The sequence below is a fragment of the Hordeum vulgare genome, chromosome 3H (assembly GCF_904849725.1).
Source record: "Hordeum vulgare subsp. vulgare chromosome 3H, MorexV3_pseudomolecules_assembly, whole genome shotgun sequence".
Classification (NCBI taxonomy): domain Eukaryota; kingdom Viridiplantae; phylum Streptophyta; class Magnoliopsida; order Poales; family Poaceae; genus Hordeum; species Hordeum vulgare.
In genome coordinates, this window is record NC_058520.1 from 196,237,931 (window position 1) to 196,246,615 (window position 8,685).

Consider the following 8,685-nt stretch of genomic DNA (forward strand, 5'->3'; position numbering starts at 1 on the left):
AGCTATCTCCGGTCTCTGACCAACTTAGTGGTCTACGACGCCACCTTCGTCCGTACAAGGCTTCAAAAGGTGACATTTGCAGACTTGCCCGGTAGCTATTGCTGTAAGAAAACTCGGCGTAAGACAAACTATCCTCCCAACTGTTCCCATATGTTAGTACACATGCCCTAAGCTTGTCCTCAAGAATTTGGTTCACACGCTCGGTCTTTCCTCCAGTTTGAGGGTGATATGCTATGCTGAACACTAATTGTGTTCCCAAGGGTTGCTGTAAACTATCCCAAAACATTGATGTAACATGAGTGCCTCGATCGAAAACTATGGTTTTCGGGATCCCATGTAAGGAGACAATACGGGCGAAGTAAAACCTCTGTAGCTTCTGGGTGGAGTAAGTGGTCTTTACTCGAATGAAGTGATCCACCTTGGTGAGTCGATCACTGATAACCCATATAGCGTCGTGTCTGTGTCGCGACCGGGGTAGTCCGACAAAAAAGTCCATGCCGACCTCATCCCACTTCCATTTGGGTACCTTCATAGGCTATAATAATTTGGTTGTCTTCTGGTGCTCTACTTTGACTCGCTGGCAAGAATCACAGAATGCAATGAAAGAAGCGATATCCCTCTTCATTCCGTGCCACCAATATTTTGTGTGTAGCTCCTTGTACATTTTTGTACCTCCTGGATGGATTGAATAAGGCACGTTGTGAGCCTATTCCAAAATTTGAACTTTGAGGTCTTCTTGGTCTGGTATGCATAGTTGGTCGCAGTACCATAATATCCCTTGTTCATCAATAATAAAGTCGGGGGCCTTGCCTAAGCACACCTTTCTTTTTATGCCTTCAATACTGGGGTGCTTGTTCTGAGCCTTCTTGCTATTCATCTAGAGTGGGTTGTACTTCTAGTTGTGCCACAGTGTCTTCTAGAACAAGAAGCAGGTTTAGCCGAGCGAACTCCTAGATGAACTCGGGTATTAAACTTTGCATAGTGCCATTGTCTTGAGTGAGGTTCCTGCTGAGAGCATTGGCTACCATGTTGGCTTCACCGGTATGGTAATGAATACCCACATCATAATCCTTAATCAATTCTAACCAACGGTGTTGCCGCAGGTTGAAATTTTGCTGAGTGAAAATATACTTGAGACTCTTGTGATCTCTGTATATCTCACAATGATTTCCAAGTAGGAAATGTCTCAATTCCTTGAGCGCGTTTATCACAACAACCAATTCCAAATCATGAGTGGGGTAATTTTCTTCATGTCGCCATAAATGCCTTGAATCGTGAGCCACGACTTTTCCTTCTTGCATGAGTACACATCTGAGGTCTTTCCTTGAGGCGTCATAGTATACTTCAAAATTCTTGTGTAGATCAGGGACGATTAACACTGGTGAAGTTGTCAGTCTCTTCTTCGGCTCTTGGAAGCTATTCTCGCATGCTTCAGTTCATTCAATCTTTTTGTTCTTTTTGAGCAATTGGGTCATGGGCTTGGCAATGGTGGAGAAACCTTGAATGAACCTTTGGTAATTTCCCGCCATTCCGAGGAAACTCCGCACATCTGTCATTTTGGCTCGTTGCGACCATGCATATACGGCCTTCTCGGGATCCACTTCTATGCCTTCTTGGGTCATCACGTGGCCCAAAAATCCAACTTCTTTTAGCCAAAATTCACATTTGCTGAATTTGGCGTACAACTGATGCTTACACAGCTCACCTAATACAATCCTTAGTTGTTGTGCATGCTCTTGGGGATTCTTGGAGTAGACAAGTATGTGTTCGATGAATACCACGACAAAATTATCCATGTACTTCATGAAGACCTTGTTCATTAGATGTATGAAATACGCCAGGGTATTTGTTTTTCCAAAAGGCATAACAGTAAATTCGTACAGTCCGTATCGGGATGTAAAAGCTGTTTTGGGAATATCTTCCGAGCATATCTTTAGCTGATGATACCCTGACCGCAAGTCAATCTTCGAGAAGACCTTTGCTTGTGCTAGTTAGTCGACTCAATTATTTATTCGGGGCAGAGGATACTTGTTCTTGATGGTGTCCATGTTGAGAGCTCGATAATCGACGCATAGCCTTAGTGTTCCATCTCTCTTCTTGGCAAATAGTACTTGCGATCCCCATGGCGAGAAGTTGGGCTGATGTACCCTTTGTCCAATAGTTCCTTTATTTGTTTCTTCAATTCGATCAATTTGGTAGGTGCCATACAGTAAGGCTTCTTGTATATTGGGGCTGTATCCGGTGCAAGTTCAATGACAAACTCTATCTCTCGGTCTTGTGGCAAACCTGGTAATTCTTCAGGAAATACTGTTGGAATTATGCCCTAGAGGCAATAATAAATATAGTTATTATTATAATTCATGTATCAAGATAATCGTTTATTATCCATGCTATAATTGTATTGAATGAAGACTTATATACATGTGTGGATACATAGACAAAACACTGTCCCTAGCAAGCCTCTAGTTGGCTAGCCAGTTGATCAAAGATAGTCAGGTTCTTCTGATTATGTACAAGGTGTTGTTGCTTGATAACTGGATCACGTCATTAGAAGAATCACGTGATGGACTAGACCCAAACTAATAGACGTAGCATGTTGATCGTGTCATTTTCTTGCTACTGTTTTCTGCGTGTCAAGTATTTGTTCCTATGACCATGAGATCATATAACTCACTGACACCGGAGGAATGCTTTGTGTGTATCAAACGTCGCAACGTAACTGGGTGACTATAAAGATGCTCTACAGGTATCTCCGAAGGTGTTCGTTGAGTTAGTATGGATCGAGACTGGGATTTGTCACTCCGTGTGACGGAGAGGTATCTCAGGGCCCACTCGGTAATACAACATCACACACAAGCCTTGCAAGCAATGTGACTTAGTGTAAGTTGCGGGATCTTGTATTACGGAACGAGTAAAGAGACTTGTCGGTAAACGAGATTGAAATAGGTATGCGGATACTGACGATCGAATCTCGGGCAAGTAACATACCGAAGGACAAAGGGGATGACATACGTGATTATATGAATCCTTGGCACTGAGGTTCAAACGATAAGATCTTCGTAGAATATGTGGGATCCAATATGGGCATCCAGGTCCCGCTATTGGGTATTGACCGAGGAGTCACTCGGGTCATGTGTACATAGTTCTCGAACCCCCAGGGTCTGCACACTTAAGGTTCGACGTTGTTTTATGCGTATTTGAGTTATATGGTTGGTTACCGAATATTGTTCGGAGTCCCAGATGAGATCACGGACGTCACGAGGGTTTCCGGAATGGTCCGGAAACGAAGATTTATATATAGGATGACCTCATTTGATTACCGGAAAGTTTTCGGAGTTACCGGGAATGACGAATCGGTTCTGGGTGTTCACCGGGGGGGCAACCCACCCCGGAGAAGCCCATAGGCCTTGGGGGTGGCGCACCAGCCCTTGGTGGGCTGGTGGGACAGCCCAAGAGGGCCCTATGCGCCAAGGATAGAAAATCAAAGAGAAAGAAAAAAAAAGGAGGTGGGAAAGGAGAGAAGGACTCCACTTTCCAATCCTAGTTGGACTAGGATTGGAGGAGGACTCCTCCTCCCTTGGTGGCGCAGCCCTTGGGGCTCCTTGAGCCTCAAGGCAAGCCTCCCCTCCCTCCTCCTATATATATGGAGCAATTAGGGATGATTTGAGACAATTTTTCAAGGCAGCCCGACCACATATCTCCACGGTTTTACCTCTGGATCGCGTTTCTGCGGAGCTCGGGCGGAGCCCTGCTGAGATAAGATCATCACCAACCTCCGGAGCGCCGTCACGCTGCCGGAGAACTCATCTACCTCTCCGTCTCTCTTGCTGGATCAGGAAGGCCGAGATCATCGTCGAGCTGTACGTGTGCTGAACACGGAGGTGCCGTCCGTTCGGCACTAGATCGTGGGACGGATCGCGGGACGGTTCGTGGGACGGTTCGCGGGGCGGATCGAGGGACGTGAAGACGTTCCACTACATCAACCGCGTTCATTAACGCGTCTGCTGTGCGATCTACAAGGGTACGTAGATCGGAAATCCCCTCTCGTAGATGAACTTCACCATGATAGGTCTTCGTGCGCGTAGGAAAATTTTTGTTTCCCATGCGACGTTCCCCAACAGTGGCATCATGAGCTAGGTTCATGCGTAGATGTCTTCTCGAGTAGAACACAAAAGTTTTTGTGGGCGGTGATGTGCGTTTTGCTGCCCTCCTTAGTCTTTTCTTGATTCCGCGGTATTGTTGGATTGAAGCGGCTTGGACCGACATTACTCGTACACTTACGAGAGACTGGTTTCATCGCTACGAGTAACCCCATTGCTCAAAGATGACTGGCAAGTGTCGGTTTCTCCAACTTTAGTTGAATCGGATTTGACCGAGGAGGTCCTTGTATAAGGTTAAATAGAAATTCATATATCTCCGTTGTGGTGTTTGCGTAAGTAAGATGCGATCCTACTAGATACCCATGGTCACCACGTAAAACATGCAACAACAAAATTAGAGGACGTCTAACTTGTTTTTGCAGGGTATGCTTGTGATGTGATATGGCCAACGATGTGATGTGATATATTGGATGTATGAGATGATCATGTTGTAATAGATAATATCGACTTGCATGTCGATGGTACGGCGACCGGCAGGAGCCATAGGATTGTCTTTAAACTAACGTTTGTGCTTGCAGATGCGTTTACTATTTTGCTAGGATGTAGCTTTAGTAGTAATAGCATGAGTAGCACGACAACCCCGATGGCGACACGTTGATGGAGATCATGGTGTGGCGCCGGTGACAAGAAGATCGTGCCGGTGCTTTGGTGATGGAGATCAAGGAGCAGGTGATGATGGCCATATCATGTCACTTATGAATTGCATGTGATGTTAATCCTTTTATGCACCTTATTTTGCTTAGAACGGCGGTAGCATTATGAGGTGATCTCTCACTAAAATTTCAAGACGAAATTGTGTTCTCCCCGACTGTGCACCGTTGCTACAGTTCGTCGTTTCGAGACACCACGTGATGATCGGGTGTGATGAACTCAACGTTCACATACAACGGGTGCAAAACAGTTGCACACGCGGAACACTCGGGTTAAGCTTGACGAGCCTAACATGTGAAGACATGGCCTCGGAACACATGAGACCGAAAGGTCGATCATGAATCATATAGTTGATATGATTAGCATAGGGATGCTTACCACTGAAACTATACTCAACTCACGTGATGATCGGACTTGAGCTAGTGTAAGTGGGTCATGAACCACTCAAATGACTAGAGAGATGTACTTTTTGAGTGGGAGTTTAGCAAGTAATTTGATTAAGTTAAACTCTAATTATCTTGAACATAGTCTAAGTCCACTTTTAATATATTTGTGTTGTAGATCATGGCTCACGCGACAGTCACCCTGAATTTTAATACGTTCCTAGAGAAAGCTAAGTTGAAAGATGATGGAAGCAACTTTGTAGACTGGGCTCGTAATCTTAAGTTGATCCTACAAGCTGGGAAGAAGTATTATGTCCTTAATGCTGCGCTAGGAGATGAACCACCCACTACGACTGACCAGGATGCTAAGAACGCTTGGTTAACACGTAAGGAGGACTACTCAGTAGTTCAATGTGCAGTCTTGTATGGCTTAGAACCGGGACTTCAACGTCGCTTTGAGCGTCATGGAGCATATGAGATGTTCCAGGAGTTGAAGTTTATATTTCAAAAGAATGCCCGGATCGAGAGGTATGAGACCTCCGATAAATTCTATGCTTGCAAGATGGAGGAGAATTCGTCTGTCAGTGAACATGTGCTCAAAATGTGTGGGTACTCAAACCGTCTAGCTGAGCTGGGGATTGAACTCCCGCAAGAGGCTACCACTGACATAATTCTTCAATCACTGCCGCCAAGCTATAAGGGCTTTGTGTTGAACTACAACATGCAAGGGATGAACAAGTCACCCGGCGAGTTGTTTCCGATGCTGAAAGTCGCACAGTCTGAACTCCGTAAAGAGCATCAAGTGTTGATGGTGAATAAGACCACTAGTTTCAAGAGAAACGGCAAAGGCAAGAAGGGCAATTCAAAGAAGAGCGGCAAGCCTGTTGCCAATCCGGCGAAGAAACCCAAAGCTGGACCTAAGCCTGAAACAGAGTGCTACTATTGCAAGGGTATGGGTCACTGGAAGCGCAACTGCCCCAAGTATCTGGCTGATAAGAAGGCGGCCAAAGAAAAATCAGGTATATTTGATATACATGTTATTGATGTGTACTTAACCGGCTCTCGCAGTAGTGCCTGGGTATTCGATACCGGTTCTGTTGCTCATATTTGCAACTTGAAACGGGAACTGCGGAATAGGCGAAGGCTGGCGAAAGATGGTGACGATGCGCGTAGGAAATGGTTCCAAGGTTGATGCAATCGCCGTCGGCACAGTTTCACTTCAGTTACCATCAGGATTAGTCATGAACTTGAATAATTGTTATTTAGTGCCTGCGTTGAGCATGAACATTATATCTGGATCTTGTTTATTGCGAGCCGGTTACTCTTTTAAGTCAGAGAATAATGGTTGTTCTATTTCTATGAGTAACATCTTTTATGGTCATGCACCCAATGTGAGAGGATTGTTCATATTGAATCTTGAGTGATACACATATACATAACATTGAGACCAAAAGAGTTAGAGTTAACAATTATAGCGCCATGTTTTTGTGGCACTGCCGCTTAGGTCATATTGGTGTAAAGCGCATGAAGAAATTCCATACCGATGGACTTTTGGAGTCACTTGACTTTGATTCACTTGACACGTGCGAACCATGCCTCATGGGCAAGATGACTAAAACTCCGTTCTCCGGAACAATGGAGCGTGCCAGTGACTTATTGGAAATCATACATACCGATGTGTGCGGTCCGATGAGCGTGGAGGCACGCGGCGGATATCGTTATTTTCTCACCTTCACTGACGATTTGAGTAGATATGGTTATGTCTACTTAATGAAGCACAAGTCTGAAACATTTGAAAAGTTCAAGCAGTTTCAGAGTGAAGTTGAAAATCATCGTAACAAGAAGATCAAGTTCCTACGGTCTGATCATGGGGGTGAATATTTGAGTTTCGAGTTTGGTGCTCACTTAAGACAATGTGGAATTGTTTCACAGTTGACACCGCCTCGAACACCACAGCGTACTGGTGTGTCCGAACGTCGTAATCGTACTTTATTAGAGATGGTTCGATCTATGATGTCTCTTACCGATTTGCCGTTATCGTTTTGGGGTTATGCATTAGACACAGCTGCATTTACTTTAAATAGGGCACCATCAAAATCCGTTGAGACGACACCATACGAACTGTGGTATGGCAAAAGGCCAAAGTTGTCGTTTCTTAAAGTTTGGGGATGTGATGCTTATGTCAAAAAGCTTCAGCCTGAAAAGCTGGAACCCAAAGCGGAAAAGTGCATCTTCATAGGTTACCCAAAAGAGACAGTTGGGTACACCTTCTATCTCAAATCCGAGGGCAAAGTGTTTGTTGCTAAAAACGGAGCTTTTCTCGAGAAGGAGTTTCTCTCGAGAGAATTGAGTGGGAGGAAGATAGAACTTGATGAGGTTGTCGAACCTCTCATCCCGCTGGATGGTGGCGCAGGGCAAGGGGAAACCCCTATCGTTGCGACGCCGGTTGAGGGGGAAGTTAACGATCATGATCATAAAACTCCGGTTCAAGTTCCTATCGAACCACGCAGGTCGACGAGACCACGTGCTGCTCCAGAGTGGTAATGTAATCCCGTTTTGTCAATCATGTTGTTAGACAACAATGAACCTGCAAATTATGAAGAAGCAATGGTGGGCCCAGATTCCAACAAATGGCTGGAGGCCATGAAGTCCGAGATAGGATCCATGTATGAAAACAAAGTGTGGACTTTGGAAGTACTACCTGAGGGCCGCAAGGCAATTCAGAACAAATGGATCTTTAAGAAGAAGACGGACGCTGACGGCAATGTGACCGTTTATAAAGCTCGACTTGTGGCAAAAGGTTTTTCACAAGTTCAAGGAGTTGACTACGATGAGACATTCTCACCCGTAGCGATGCTTAAGTCCGTCAGAATCATGTTAGCAATAGCTGCATTTTTCGATTATGAAATCTGGCAGATGGATGTCAAAACGGCGTTCCTTAACGGTTTCCTTAAGGAAGAATTGTATATGATGCAACCCAAAGGTCTTGTCAATCCTAAGAATGCTAACAAGGTGTGCAAGCTCCAGCGATCCATTTATGGACTGGTGCAAGCATCTCGGAGTTGGAACAAACGCTTTGATGAGGTGATCAAAGCATTTGGGTTTATACAAGTGGTTGGAGAATCTTGTATTTACAAGAAAGTGAGTGGGAGCTCTGTGGCGTTTCTAATATTATATGTAGATGACATATTGCTGATTGGAAACAATGTAGAGTTTTTGGAGAGCATAAAGGATTACTTGAATAAAAGTTTCTCTATGAAGGACCTAGGAGAAGCTGCTTACATTCTAGGCATTAAGATCTATAGGGATAGATCGAAACGCCTGATAGGACTTTCACAAAGCACATACCTTGATAAAGTTTTGAAAAGGTTCAAAATGGAACAGTCCAAGAAAGGGTTCTTGCCAGTTTTACAAGGTACAAGATTGAGTAAGACTCAGTGCCCAACAACTGATAAAGATAGAGAGCATATGAGCACCGTCCCCTATGCTTC